The sequence below is a fragment of the Capsicum annuum genome, unplaced genomic scaffold, assembly GCF_002878395.1.
Source record: "Capsicum annuum cultivar UCD-10X-F1 unplaced genomic scaffold, UCD10Xv1.1 ctg4876, whole genome shotgun sequence".
NCBI lineage: Eukaryota > Viridiplantae > Streptophyta > Magnoliopsida > Solanales > Solanaceae > Capsicum > Capsicum annuum.
The window spans coordinates 47,621-64,194 of record NW_025856489.1 but is presented as its reverse complement, the minus strand read 5'-3'; the positions used below and the strand labels follow the sequence as shown (position 1 = coordinate 64,194).

The 16,574-nt window shown below is 35.2% G+C and overlaps 1 pseudogene; it reads left to right on the top strand.

Moving 5' to 3' along the window:
- Positions 1-325: 325 nt before the first annotated feature.
- LOC107854601 lies at positions 326-16,574 on the top strand (annotated as a pseudogene).

Genomic DNA, 16,574 nt, shown 5'->3' with positions numbered 1-16,574 from the left:
TAGTCAACTTTGGTGCATAGCGGGCTAGTTTATTAAATGTCAAAGTGTACTCCTGGACACTCATACTACGCTTCTTGAGATTCATAAACTCTTCCGCTTTGGCCTCCCTCAACTCCAGACGAAAGAATCGATCAAAAAAAGCTTCCACAAATTCACCCCAAACTGTGGGCTCAGCACTTTCATCTTTTTCATCTTCCCAGTCGGCATACCATTGATTCACAATGTCCTTGAGCTGATAGGTTGCTAGATCCATGAACTCCTGTGGATCTTCCTCCACCTTGGTACCAGTAAACTTAGGTGGGTTCATCTTCGTGAAATCTCCGACTCTAGTAGCCTCAGATGTAACAGATGCAGACCCAACATCTTCCAATCGTTGAGCTTTGTTAGCTACCAACTGTGTCAGCATATGAATAGACACCAAGTGGCGGCAGCGAAAGATGGTTTACTGATAAGAAGGACTATGGCGGCGAAAGATGGTTTCCGGATGATAAGTGGATGCCACCAAGTGGAGTTCAAGTTGGATCGGTGTATGATGGAATTGGTGATCCTACAACACCGGGTTGGCCTAGCACCGGTGAATGTGAGATATTGTCGGATGAGGAAGTAGAGAATGAAGGGAATGTACCATTGATACCTTCGTTGCCGATTTCATGGGCTGATGGAGATGCAATCATAAGGACTATCGGTGGAAAAGTTGGGAATGTGGATTGGCAAGAAAGAGAAGATAGTCCTATTTATAGAGTTGGACCGGGACCTGCGATAGCAAATCTCAGTTATGAAGTAAGTATATATGAGAAAAAAACTAAAGTTTTTAAGTCGTCATCAGAAGTAATTTGTCATTGTGCATATCATCATAGAGAGTGGCGAAGTCAGGAATCTTAACAAAGGGGATTCAATTGAACCCCTCAACCGCCGTACCTTTAGCTCCACCACTGGAGAGAGAACTTCTAGTGCTTTTTACTTTTGTTCTATTTAGGTCTATGATGAGCTTAAACGGAGGGATATGGTTAGTGAGGATTCATTTAGCCGAGTAGCCGACTCTAACTTGTGTGGGATTGAGGCATAGTTGTTGTTGTTGTTGTTGTCATTGTTGTGTTGTTATGTATCATCATGTAGCAGGAGTACTAGGCTACAAATCAATATGGGATTGTTGAGTGGTGGTTATTTCTGTAGTCATTGTTATTCTTCTCGTTGTTGTTTTGTATTGTCATGAATAGGAGTACTAGTTCTTGTTGTTGTTGTTGTTGTTGTCGTTCTGTGTCGTCGTGAATAGGAGTACTGGCTGAGAAATCAATTTGGGATTGTTGAATGGATGTGAGTTCTGCAGGGACAGCAAGTCATAATCACAATCCAAAATGTTATCGCAGTTATAGAAGGAGAAGAAGAGCCTGATCGGTACGCCTCTCTTTTAACTTTTCATAAGTTATTTGACTTCACATCAGCCTTAAAATTTGTATAATACTTCGATATCAGAATGAAACTGGTCTTAATAGAATAGAATGAATTTGTATAGTCAACCTTGACTAGTCTGGGATTGAGGCGTAGTTGATTGAATGATATATCGACGAGTGGGCTAACTACTTTATAGTGAAAAACAAGATGACTGAAAAATCTGCTAGAAAATGTTTGTGTCACTCAAGGGAAGATGTTTCCAGGTTTGTTATATTAGGTAATCATCGCGATGCGTGGACATTTGGAGCTGTTGATCCGAATAGTGGCACAGCAACCCTACTCGTGGTATTATTTCTCATCGAAACAGCCCTATCCTTTACCTAAAATGTCGTGATTCAACTATGTTTATGCATATACAGATCTGATAACCTGTTTTGCTTGTAAAAACACAGATTGCACAAAGGCTCGAAAAACTGCAGAAAATAGGGTGGAAGCCGCGAAGAACAATCGTCTTATGCAACTGGGACGCGGAGGAGTATGGCCTGGTTGACCCTTCATCCCTTCTCGTAGACACGGATATAAGCATATTTGTGTACAAGCTAAGTTTACGTCACAAGTACAGACGTGGCATTAACTAAACATTAACAACCCGCTCATTTCAGATAGGTTCGGCAGAGTGGGTTGAAGAAAATAGGGAAATGCTAGCTGCAAGGGTCGTCGCCTACTTGAACGTTGATTGTCCAGTTCAAGGGGGACCTTTTCGAGCCTCTGCAACCCCGCAGCTTGATGATATAATCATAGAAGCTGCTCGGCAGGTATCTCCTGATCACCCTTCAACATGGTATCAAAGTAATGCTAGACGGCAGACACCTATCATGCTATTTTTCGTGAATCAAAAGCATCGCGAACATTCTGCATGTCATCTCGAGTTCTTGAAATAAGAAATCCCGAAGGATGCAAGTGTTGGGAGATCATTTTGAAACTCGTATTCTTGTATACAACTAGTCGTTGTATCTTCTGGCTCATTTTAAAATGAACTTCTTCGCTGTAGGTCCAAGATCCCGATAACTCCTCACAAACTATTTACCAATCCTGGCTTGCCTCTGACAACGATACAATAGTAAAGGTACGAGTGGTAAAAGGCTTGCGTAAGTTGAGATATCATCTTCATCGGTACCTTTTAACAGTTCGCTCTTTTCATGCAGCTCGGGAGATTAGGAGGAGCTGGATCAGATTACGCGGCATTTGTTCAACACTTGGCACTCCTGCGCTTGACATGTCCTTTGGGAACGGTAACAAGATAGTAGTTGCTTCAAAAAAGCATGTCGAGTTCATTTTCAGAGCTTGTAATTGCGGAAACTGCTTAAAATATAGGCATCGAGCCATAAATAAGAAACGAGTAAACCGCATAAATAACTATGTACCTCCTATAATACCGCAGCTAAACTTCTAGCATTGCACCTTCTAAAGAGTCTAGCCACATCGGTGAGCCACCAACAAGTTTTAATTAAATTCAACATTCGACTGCAGGTTACCCGGTCTACCACTCGATGTACGATGACTTTGTCTGGATGAAGAAATTTGGAGACCCGATGTTTCATAGGGATACGGCAGGTTTGTTTCCGCCTTTTCCCAGATTATCGTATGTTGCATCTTGCATATCACTGTGAGACTATTTTTTTCCCATTGTGCCTATTACAGTTGCAAGCATTTGGGGTTTAGTAGCGCTTCGACTTGTAGACGATGAAGTTTTTCCGTTCAATTACCTATCATACGCGATCGAGCTCTAGGTATCGTTAAATCGTCCATTTAGCATCAACTGAAATGTCACCTAATATTCTCAATATTCATGTAAACAGAAAAGTGCAGAAGACTTGGAAGGTGAAATATCAGATAATGGCATTTCACTTGTTCCCTTGTATGCTTCTATTGAAAAACTTCGAAAAGCCGCCAAAAAAATTAAGGATGACATAAAGGTACAACACGAGCGCTCCCTGTAACATCTTAAGCTTTTAGATGAGTCAGTCACACATTGCGAGCGTGGATTTAACATATACGTGACTTGTAGGCGCTCAGAGCGAAAAAAAGGCGTGCATCGGTGAGAGAGGTGAGAGAGCTGAAGGATAGACTAATAATGACCGAATGAGACGGGCTTCCTTCAAGGACATGGTACAAACATTTGGTAAGAATTCCATTTTTCAATCTTATTTTGACACCAAATGATATCACGTTGTTATTCATTTCATGACAACTTTTTACTCAGATTTACGGCTCTGATACCAAATAATATCACACTGTTATTCATTTCATGACAATTTTTTACTCATATATACGGCTCTGATACCAAATGGTATCACTGTGGCATCCAACCCATAAATGCTAAGGACAATTTTTTCAAACTATAGAAAAAAATTTCAACTTCCTAGCAAAGAGAAAATCGGCACAAATATTTTCTCATCTGCAAATGTTAACTTGCAATTTCTATGTATGTAAGCAATGACGTTTGCATGGACATTCTTTCTCGATAAAAGGAGTTCTTCAGCTAATTAGTTTGACTCACCAAACAGAGAGAAAAACAAACATATAGAGAGCAGTAAAGTATTCCACAGACTGTGATAAAAAATAGTCAAAAAATTAAAGTGAGCGATATTTTAGTAAGTTAAGAGTCAAAAGAGGTTTATTTCTTTTGAATGTTGTACTTGTAACTACGGTGTAAAAATTCTTACTATAGTAATATCAGTTGCTCCTCTTGGTTCGAGGTTTTTTCCTTGAATTCCACATAATATCCTTGGTGTCATTTTTTTCATTTATTTTTTTATTATTTTGCCACAAATACTTTAGTTGTTATTTCGCGTTTACCCAACAATCACGTTATTCATTTCAACGACAACTTTTATACTCAGATTTACGCGCCAACAAGACACAATGATTATGTATCTAACTCATTCCCCGGTATATCTGACGCTATCGAGAGAGCCAAGAGCCTCAACACTCCAGACTCGTGGCGTTCTGTACAACATGAAGTTTGGCGAGTTGTTCGAGCCATCACACAAGCCTCACTAGTCCTTACCGGTCGACTAACATGAATCTCTGTGAGTGTTTGAATTGACTTATTTTTAAGTGTTTTTAACTTTTAAGCACTTTTTAAATTTTTTATCATTCACAATGTTATTATGTGTTCAAAAATAAATGAAGCAAGTTAGATGAATTGTTTCACAATCTTGGTTTTAATATATAATTATAATTTGTGATATTTTGTTGAAGATCAAAAGTTAATTCTTAATGAAAAAGTTTGTCTATTAATGTTCATTTAGAATAAAAATGTGCCTAGAATCTCATCCCCAACAAGACAAAATTCATGCCTATATAATAATTCTAGAAAATTATTATATACACTGCATCCAATTTTAACCTAATGTACTTGATTCACATTATTTTTTTTTTTTAAAAGAACAGATTTGGAATGTACAAGTATGACTATAATTTGCACATCAAATATTACTACTTTCTACCTAAAATTATTCCATTTTTGTAGCTCTAATTTCATATAATTCTTTTAATTTTCATGACTAATTTAGATCCACACATGAAGAGATTTATTTATCACTCCTTTTCATAGATCAAACAACACTATACATAATTTTGACTTCAAAATTTACTTAGTCAACTAGTTTAAATTCACTAGGAAAAAAAAACTTTTTCTACCTTTAGGAAACCTGTTTGTTAATATCGTAATTTGTTGAGATAATAATAACATATCTATAGTGTAATCTCATAAATGGATTTAGCTCAAATTCGAGACATCTAAAACTAATAATAACATATTTATAGTATAATCTCACAAATGGACAAATGGCCAAAAGCCCCCCAACCTTTACCCAAAATCCCAATTACACACCTATTCTTTATAGGGGACCTATTACCCCCCCCCCCTGCCGAACCATTTTAAAATGGATTTATTTCCCCTCCTAAATGCTTAGGTGGCACGGAAGGTGTAGTGCACTCTCTTTGAGAGAGTGAAGACGTTTTATCCCCTTAATTTTTAAATTTTTTAATTTCTTATGGTTTTTATTTATTTTTTTCATTGTCTTCTTTCTATTTTCTTTCATTAACACCATGGCTTTTCTTTCTTGTTTTTTCTCGGGAAAAGGCATCGTTTTCAACCTAAACTATACCCGAAAAGTCTAAGTCACACCTAAACTATACTAGTGACCTATTACGCACCTTAACTGTAAAAAAGTGATATTATTACCTCCCCACAACCCCTATTCTAAGGCGCGTGTGTTACATTTATTTTAGGCGCGTCCAACCTATTAAATAACAAAAGTAAACGGCTAAAAACATTAAGGGAAAAGTCATCGTTTCCACCCCAAACTATAGTTGAAAAGTCGAATCCACACCTAAACTAAATAAGTGACCTATTACACACCTTAACTATAAAAAAGTGATACTTTTTACTGACGTGGTGCTGATATGGCAGCGCGTGTAAAACACTACACCACATGCAAGTGGTGGTAGCCTGACAGGGTGTAAATGGTTTCACTTTTTTATAGTTTAGGTGTGTAATAGGTTACTAGTATAGTTTAGGTGTGGCTTCGACTTTTCGGGTATAGTTTGGGGTGGAAACGATGCCTTTTCCCTTTCTTCTCTTCAACAAAACACCATGACTGCTCCACACACACCAAATAAATTATCTGCAATTCCATAAAAAACATCTCAATTAACCATTATTTCAACACACACATCCCAAATGGGTCTATCTTCAATTCCATCAAAAATGACAAAATTAACAATTATTTCAACACAAACACGAAATGGGTCATCTTTCATTTCATCGAAAAGAGCAAAATTAACAATTATTTCTACAATTAGTGCAATAGCTAAAATACAATTTGCGAAAATGGTTGAGATGGTTTACCATTTTGGGGACAAATTACAGATGTAGAATCCATGTTACCATAAACTTGGCATTTGTATCCTCACATTAGTTTTACTGTAAGAAAATCAAAAGCATAAAACACTTCCCGGAAAACTGAAAACAATGACTATACAGGAACAAATATACCCTATTTAAGAGGAATTTCAATTACCATAAACACCAAGAAAAAGCAAACTAGTTACACCAAAAAACTTCTAAGCAGCTCAATTTTATCCAATATCCAATACACATTACCAAATTCATATTACAAAATGGCAATTAGCGACCCAACTAAAGAACTCTGAAGTAATTATCCGGAAATAGAATAAAGCTAGCATCTTTTGTTCCTGATATAGAGTTTGAGCAACTCAATTGAAAAACTGGGTCGTCTCACCCGACCCATCGGGCAAATCCTTCGATGTCGATGAATTTCCCACATGCCCATCACCAAATCTTGAAGAAGATAAAACTGATGAAGACACTTGCAAGAAAGCAAATTGGGTCTTGGTTTGTGTTGCAAATATGGGTCTTTAATATATATATATATAAAAATATAATATTACGTAGAAATTACGTTGCATTACATGGCAAGTGTGTGTTGCTCACTTTCCATTACACATCTGGGTGTCAGTTTTTGGGGGGTAATTCTTCCACTTTAAAATAGTTCAGATGGTCATAGGACCCCCGCAAAGTATAAATGTGCAGTTGGAATTTAGGGTAAAGGTTAGGGGGGCTTTTGGCCATTTTCTCTATAGCAAATGAAATTTGAAGAAATTGGTGTGTACCCTAACGTAGTACAATGTAAGAGGCTATTTTCCATACCCACTTAGGCGTCATTTGGTAAAGTGTATTAAAAAAAAAAATACATGCATTAACTTTTTACATTATTAATATTACTAATACTTCAAAATTCATGACATTAATAATGTAATGGATCCAATACATGCATTGACATGATTAAAAACACTCAAAAAAAAAAACTCATTATTTTCCGAATATATGTAGGGTATTTTCATAAAAACATTTTAAATTTTTTTTATGTAATTCATATTTTTAATATATTAAATCAAATACTGAAAAATATAAGTACAATTAATACAAACATAATTAACACAAACATTACGAATAACATTATTAATACACTATATTTTACATAATTTTTATATACTCCCTAGACACGAAAATTATCTGTTAATTCCATAAACTCAAACTCAAAACATTTGGCAACAACAACATACATACATTGTGATTTCACAAATAACCACATCCAAAAGTATCATACTCACCAAATAATACAACAATCTAAAATAAAACTACTACTATACATATTTTTTTTTAGTTCTTCTTGGTTTCTCATTCGGTGTTCGATGCTCGCATTGGAGCCCCAACTAATTCGAATCGCATGTTGCAGGACCCATTAAGGTGGCAACGCTCCTAACAAAGTTTTCTCTGAATCCAAGATCGAGCCCTCGACCTCTAATTAAGGGTGGAGCAGCCCTATCCACTGCACCATGCCAGCCCCGACTACTCCGGATTGCGAGGATCATTAAGGTGGCAACGCTCCCAACAGAGTTTTCTCCGAATCCAGGATCGAACCCTCGACCTCTAATTAAGGGTAGAGCAGCCCCATCCACTGCACCATGCAAGCCCCGACTACTCCGGATCGCGAGGATCATTAAGGTGGCAGCCCTCTCAACAGAGTTTTCTCAATATCCAAGGTCGAATCTTTTGATTACGGATGGAGAAACCTCATCTATTGCACCATGCGAGTCCCGACTAATCCTCTCAATAAAATTTTCTCCGTACCCAAGATCGAACCCTCGACCTCAACATTTTTTCTGTACCCAAGATCAAACCTTACCTCTGATTAAGGGTGGAGCAGTCCATCACTGCACCATGCGAGCCTCAAGTAATTTAAATCGCGCGGTGCAGAGCCATTAAGGTGGCAACGCTCCCAACAGAGTTTTCTCCATATCCAAGATCGAATCCTCGACCTCTAATTAAGGATGGAGCAGATCCATCCATTACGCCATGCAAGCCCGACTAATTCAAATCGTGGAACCATTAAAGTGACAACACTCCCAATAGAATTTTCTCCGTATCCAAGATTGAATCGTGATTAGCAAACAAAAGGTTTAACACAGGTAACAGATCCATACACCAAACATTAGCAAATTCATTAAATATTTACATTAACAATTTAGCTCATTCAAAATCAAATCCTAAATTCAAGGATCAGCATTCGGGTTCAGGTTCGGGTTCTTCAAAATTCGGGTCATTGGCATCAACATCAACAAGAACAACATTTTCATCTTCCTTCTTGGCCCAATAACTTCCATCACCGGCCCATGTAAACTTACCACCATAGCCACCTTTTTTCGGTGATCCATTCATTCCACTAGCCGATCTACGATCCTTCTTACCATCTTGTTGGCTTGATTTTGGGCTATTTTTGCAATTTTTTGATGTGTTTTTCATTGTGGAGAATGATTTTTCAGAGTGATATTTTTGTGTGTATGATTTTGATGGGTTTATGGGAAGACAATATATAGAGGAAAATGAGATGATATTTATGTTTTGGTCCTTCATGTATTGATAATTTATGAGTTTGGTCCTCGTAATGTTTGATCAAATATATATTACACAAATGATTTTTTCTGTAACGATAGTGACATAAATGAGTCAAACTTACAATAAATGACATAAATATGTCATTTTCAATAGTTTGATGACATATTTCAATTTTTTCCCTATATATTTAACCTTCAGTTTCAATTAATTGAAAAATATGTATTTGATCTTTTTAAGTAGGAAACATGTAATGACATAAATAAGTCAGTTTTAATAGTTCGATGACATTATTTAAGTTTTTTTCTTGTATATTTAACCTTCAATTTCAATTAATTGAAATGTATATATTTGGTCTTTTTATGTATGAAATATGTAAGTAGGATTGGGCATAAATTATCAAAAAGTGAATTATTAACATATATCGTATCGAAGGTTGATGATCGTATTGAAATCAATTGTCGAGTTATCATAATTGAACTATGAAAATATCAAAGTGAATACTGAAAGTCTTGTGCCTGTTGAAATTTATTTATTTTTCTTACTTTTGATAGAAACATCATATTTTTATTTCTAAGAAACCTATTTTTCTACTGAATCAATTAAATATGAGAAAATGATAAAAATTATATAGGTATCAAATTTAGAATAACAGTATTGAGTTAATAAAATACGTAAGTAATTAAGTGATATAATAAACCATAATTATGGTAAGTTTATAAATATTCACATGGAAAAGAATTCAATTGCATGTTTCAATTTATTGATAGATGGATTTAAATAGGTATATTATAATGACTAAAACAAAAATAATTAATATCTAAGGGACTAACTTGTAATTAATGTTTAGTTGCGTCACGTGACTTGGGCACGTGCAATGGATAATTGGATAAGAACAAACTGTGGATCGTTACAAACAATGGTCTGTACACTGAATTGATTTAAAATAATTACTCTAAATTAATATCAAATTTAATAATAAAGATAATGTATTAAAAAAATCCCTTTGAAATTTGGTTCCATACAATGTTATGAATCAATTGTCCCACATTGAAAAAATAAAAAAATGTTAAGGAGATTATAAGCCAAATGAGCTCTCCATCGATTAGACTAGTATTTTGGGTTGAGCTCTCCCGTTTGATTTATAACATTGGTGCTCTCATTGAGAGTCTCACGCGTTGGGTCGTGACTCAAAGTGGTGGCCTGGACTTAAGAAGGGTGTCAGCCCATGACCAACTGGGAGTAGCCATGACCAACGAGGATCGATCCACGTGTAGGGAGCCGCTTGTTGGGTCGTGACTCGTAGTGGTGGTTTGTGTGCTGGTAATGGTGGCCTGGACCCAAGAGGGGTGTCATCCATGACCAACGAGGATCGATCCACGCGTGGAGCCACGACTCAGAGTGGTAGCCTGGACCTAAGAGGGGTGTCAGCCGTGACCAACAAGGTCGTTGGTTCTTAAGCGGAGGCGATTGTTATGAACCAATTGTCCCACATTGGAAAAATAGAAAAATGCTAAGGGGATTATAAGCCAAATGTGTAGGGAGCCGCGCGTTGGGCCGTGACTCGTAGTGGTGGCTTGTGTGCTGGTAATGGTGGCCTGGACCCAAGAGGGGTGTCAGCCATGACCAACGAGGATCGATCCACGCGTGGAGCCACGACTCGGAGTGGTGGCCTGAACCTAAAAAGGGTGTCAGTCGTGACCAACAAGGTGTTGGTTCTCAAGCGGAGGCGATTGTTATGAACTAATTGTCCCACATTGAAAAAATAGAAAAATGCTAAGGGGATTATAAGCCAAATGAGTTCTCCCACCTATTAGACTAGTCTTTTGGGTTGGGTTCTCCTGTTTGGTTTATAACATACGACAAAGCACCAATTGAAGTTTAATGAATATTTTTGAAGTTTAGATGTGTGCATTGTGTCTTGAGCCGGGGTATATCGAAAACAAACTCTCTATTTTTCGGAGGTAGTGGTATAAACTGCGTACATTTTATTCTCCCCAGACCTCGCTAGGTGGGAATTCACTGAATATGTTGTTGTTGTAGACGTGTGCATTCTAGCATACATTAAAAAATTAATTACGGATATGTACGATATGTTCAAGACTCGAGTGCCAATAATGGGAGAGAACTTGAAACTCTCTTTTCAATTGATATGGAGTTATACCATAAATTAACTTAGCATGTCTTTATTTATCGTGGGGATGGATGACGTAGCACATTATATTCTAAGAGAGTTACCACAATGTATGTTATTTACTAATAATACTGTGTTGATTGACGAGATACATAGCAGAGTTAACGCTAGACTAAAGTTTTCGAAACGAATCCTGGAGCCTAAAGATTTCTCGTTTGAGTAAGACCAATACGAAGTACACAGAGTGCAACATATCAGATAAAACATACATGAAGGTGAGGATCGATGCACAGATTATTCTAACAAAAAAAAAGCATTAAGTATTTTGAATCAATAATCTAAGAAAATGAGACTATCGATAATAATGTTATATATTGTATTTGAGCCTCTTCGAAGTTCTATGCGATAATAATGTACTACCAACACTTAAAGGTATTTTTTATAGAATGATTGCTAAACCGTAAAATAAAAATTAGTGAAAGGGGTTAATGATGAACCAGGGGTGGACCTACATTCATTCGTGGGGAGCTCCGGCACCCACTAAACTCGACGCGAAATAGGTATAATTACATAGAAAATATACGAAAATAGGTATATAATATAAAAGCACCCACTAAAACAAAAAGTTGGTTGGGTGCATTGACAATTAGGTCGACATTAAGCTTCTCCATTAGAAGGGATGCCCCGGGTTCGAACCTCATTGAGTTGATTTTTTTTTTTTCAATTTTTTTTAAAGCACCCACTATCCTTAAATCTCGAATTCGCCATTGTGATGAACAAATTAATTATTTGGTTCAAATCTTATCAAACTGTCAATAGAAACAGTTTATTTAGGTGAACAATTAATTAATGTCTTAACTTATATTGTTAAAATTCACTAAAATAATTCCAAGCCTAACAATTTTTATTATTTTAATAGGAAGTAGGACATTTACACAATGAGGCAAAACAAAGAAGTTCTTAATTAATTAATTTACATTTCATTAAGAATATTATAGGGAGTCAATACTCAACAATTCAAATGAATATTGGACATTGGCTAGCTAGTCAAACAAAAATGAACATGGAACTTGCCTTGCACACCAACTTCTATTAAAAAAATTAGCCTTTCTTTCGTTGGAAAAAAGTTATTTCGATATTAGTTATTTTGACATGTATATAAAACAATTTGTGTCATTCACTGTATTATAAATGGCAGAAAAAATAATTTCGGAACTAACTAATACCTCTAATCAATATCAAATAAAATAATTCTGTATTTTATTCCGAAACTGTTATATTTTATACTCACACCAAAAGACTCGTTAGTGTTTACGATCAGTTTGGATATGCAATTGATAATTACGATTCAAAGTTTAAAGATTTTGTTTGAACATGCAATTTAATTTTTTGCTAAATTGTAATTCTTTTTATGGACATGAAAATCTTACAAGTTGTCAATGGTATCAATTTTTTTCTAATGCTTATACAATCTACCAATGAGCAAACCACAATTCATAAACAATATATCGAAATATAATTATAAGAAATCACAACGATAAAACACGTATCTCCATTTTGACATTTTTAAATACACGTAATTTTAAAAAGTCACAACACATAAATATGCCTTTTTACTTGGTCTTTTGCCTTTCAACTTTGAGTGTGCTAAACAGTCACTTAAACTACAATTTTTTTTCTTTTGAATAAATAGACACACGTGTCTTATATGGCTAATCACATGAAATGCCTTTTATACAAATTTATCAATCAACAATAATAATAACTAGTTATTCTTTACTATATGTTGTCACATGATACAAACAATTTCTTCACGCCTAACGTGAGTATTTTATTTTTTTTGCACCTAAAATGACGAGTCTTTTTTTTTTTATATAAAATATAAATTTGTCGATCAAGTTTATATTATAAAAGAATTAAAATCATGGTTTAAAATTTCAAATTATTTTATTTTAGAGAATTTAAGATGTAAAATCACAATTTCAAATATAATCTTAAACCACATGTTTAAATGCTGATTTCAAACAACTAATATCAATCGTATCTGGGCAAATAAATTTTTTCCAACAACGTCAATGATGCGACCTAGTGGTCAGTGAAGTAATTTTCGAACTTGAGATTTCAAATTCAAATTTCAACCAAAAAAAAAAAAGCCAGGTGATTCTTCATATTTATCATAGCCTTAATGAACACTTGATATCTATTACCAATGGAATTAAGATGATAGATATCTCATAATTTTTATTGCTGTTGGAATATGACAGATATCTCATGAGTTTTGTTATCATCATAAGATGACAGATATCTCGTGAATTTAGTCGAAGTCGACATGGTCAAAAGAAGTGACATGATGACATATCATTCTCTCATTGGAAAATAGGGACGGGCATGATATGATATATACCGAATTACCAAATCGAACAGAAATTTTTGATACTGTGGTTTTTGGTATTATGGTATTTGGTATGGTATATATTTTAATTCTTTTTGGTATATGATATGGTATACGGTATGTACAAATGACATACCGAAGTATATATAATTACATAAGTAACTTTTATATATATATATACAAAAAAAAAAAACTTAGTATAAAAATATTTAGACTTTGAAACTTTCGCTACTCTATCTTGATTGAAATGTCTTTTTGGTGTAATTGACTAATAAAAGAAATTGTTTGTACATCTTTTTTAATATTTCTACACGTGTAATGCATTTTTATGATACAATTAAGACATGCTTTTGAAAAGTCGAAGTAATAATACTCTAGTATACGAGTATATATTGTCAAAGTTAAACAAACTATAGTTACCGATTATCATATCGCAAAATGCCGAAACCAAACGTCAAAATACCGAATCATACCGAATTAATATGGTATGATAATGGTATAATATTTTTAAAAATCGAATATCAAAATTATCGTACCAAAATTTCAAATATTATACCACACCATGCCCACCCCTGTTGGCAAATGTAAAGAAAAAAAAAAAGGGCCAAAATTGCAAAAACCCTAATACAACAAGAAGACCAAACACAATACAAATAGTATACTATAGGGGGAAAAAAAAAGAAAGATAAAATAAAAAACCTCAAAAAAAAACCCAAAGAAAGAAAGCATTTATAGTAATGAGCAGCTTTGCTTTGTCCCTTAAAATTCCACCATTGCTTACACTAACTGCGCCTCCTTCTACTAAGCTTCTGATAAACACCAATTTCTCACCTTTTTTCTTCAATACGTGTAAGCTTCTTATCTCACTTTCTTGAAATTATTTGTTTATTTATTTATATATTTTTCTTTTTGGTTGATGAAAAAGGGGATAATGTTACTGTTAATTGTTAAAGATTGATGCTTTTAGCTATTTGGGAGGTGGGTTTTTCTTGAATTGAGTGGTTAGTAATTGAGATAAAAGTATGAATGCAATTTACTTGTAGTTAGTGAGCTTGTAATCTCATTTTGTATTTTGTGTTTTGGTTGAAGAAAAGGGGAATAATGTTATTGTGATTGTTAATATGAAAAATTGATGCTTTTAGCTATATGGTAGGTGGGTTTTTGTTTTTCTTGAGTTGAGTAGTTGGTAATTGTGATAAAGTATTAATGCAATTTAGTTGTAGTTACTCAGCTTCTATTTCATTTTCTTGATGGGTTTTTTTGTTGGTGTTGTATCTTTGGGGATAATATTATTGATATTGTTGAACATTGTTAATGAACATTGATGGTTTTAGCTATTGATGGGTGGGTTTTTCTTGAGTTTAGTAGTTAGTGTTTCTTTTATGGGACAATGTTATTGTTGACCTTTTTTAATGTGAAAATTGATGCTTTTAGCTATTTGGAGTTGGGGTTTGGGGTTCTTTGAATTGAGTAGTTAGTGTTTCCTGCATGGGATAATGTTATTATTAATGCTTTTAGCTATTTGATTGATGCTTTTATCTATCTGGGTTGTTGGGAGTGGTTCTTTTTTGTTTTCTTCTTTTTGATAACCGTGGTGTCTGGGCCAACCTGCGCGCACCTCGACTAATTCCACGGAATACCTGTCACCTCCCACTAGCAACAAATAGAACAGATGGGAAGAAATCACCTAGTGTTTGTCTCTGTTGGAAATTGAACCTGGGACCTCATGGTGCTCAACCCAACTTCATTGAACCACTAGGCCACACCCTTGGGTGCGGAGTGAGGGGTGGTTGTTGAGTTGAGCAGTTAGTAATTGAGACAAAAGCATGAATGCAATTTACTATGTTTTTGTACTATCTATGCTTAGGGGACTAACTTCGAACTTGGGATTTGAGTTTGTTTTTTGAACATTATTTTCTTGAAAAGTTAGCTGACCTTTTGTTTTATCTACAGCTTAGTTAAGCTTATTGTGGTTTGTCGGGTGTGTTTCTGTTGTTCTTGATTGGTAGTACAGCTCACAGATTGAGCTTAATTCCCAGTTGTATGGAAACTGGGAAATGGGAATGGTCTGTCTCTGTATAAAACTCACCGTGACCCAATTGGGTCAATTTATGTCTACCCTTATTACTTTTTATGGTAATGTGGCTGAATCTTGTTCGTGCTCAGTATCTACCTTATGGATGTTGGTCAAGTTTGTAATGTGGTTCATGATAAATGAAATAAAATATATTGGTTCAGATACCCTTAATTCTTTCCAACAATTGTGTGAGGTTTGGGCCAACTTGTGCCCAACTCGACTAATCTATTCACCAACCTGTTAGAGTTGACCCGCACAACTGCACAAGTGTCATTTAAAAGGTTCAATTAATTTTAAGAATTTAGACAGCTGAGGAACCTAGAAATTTCTGAATCTTTTGTCTTGTGGGCAAGACAAAAATAATGTAGCGTCCACAGTAGAAGCTAATTTAAGGGAAAAAAGGCTGTAAACAGTTTTGAACGGACTGAAGACTAAAGTAGCACAAACAAAAGAAGAAAAAGGGATACTACAATTACTTTTGCCGGACCAAAAAAACAAGAAGAGAGTGAGATGATTTTTCTGGATAGTAAATTGAACACCTTTTGTACAAACTATTGTGAGATGCAAACTATTGTACAACCTTTTGTCAAATGAGATGCAAACTATTATGATCTTCTAACATCTGAAGTTGTTAGAACTCCCTTGTGTGTGTTCAAGTATCTAAATTGTTCTCAAGGTTTTAATGTTCCATTGTACTTTCATCTATTCCCTTTAGATGTGCTGATGCGTGTGACCATCTTATTTCCTTAATTATATCTTCCACATGCCCCTTCACGTGTGGGCATGATTCTTTTTGAATGGGCCAAACACATGGTTTTTTTAGTCTTTGACAACTCGTGGCGGTGAAACTTGAACATTGGACCTCTACTTGCTTTGGTATCATGTTGTAGTGTGTAACCATTTCATCTAAAAGCATAAGCTTTTAAAGAGGCTGCACTTTTTTTAATTTATTATATCTTCAGCAACATGCTATGTAGGAGTGCTTAAAGTAATTTTTGTTATGGTGTCGTAACACTAGACAGATATTCTCAGAGCAACATCTAGGAGATTTTTCGGTGCGGTAGGAATATCTTTAAGGACAATATCAACCATG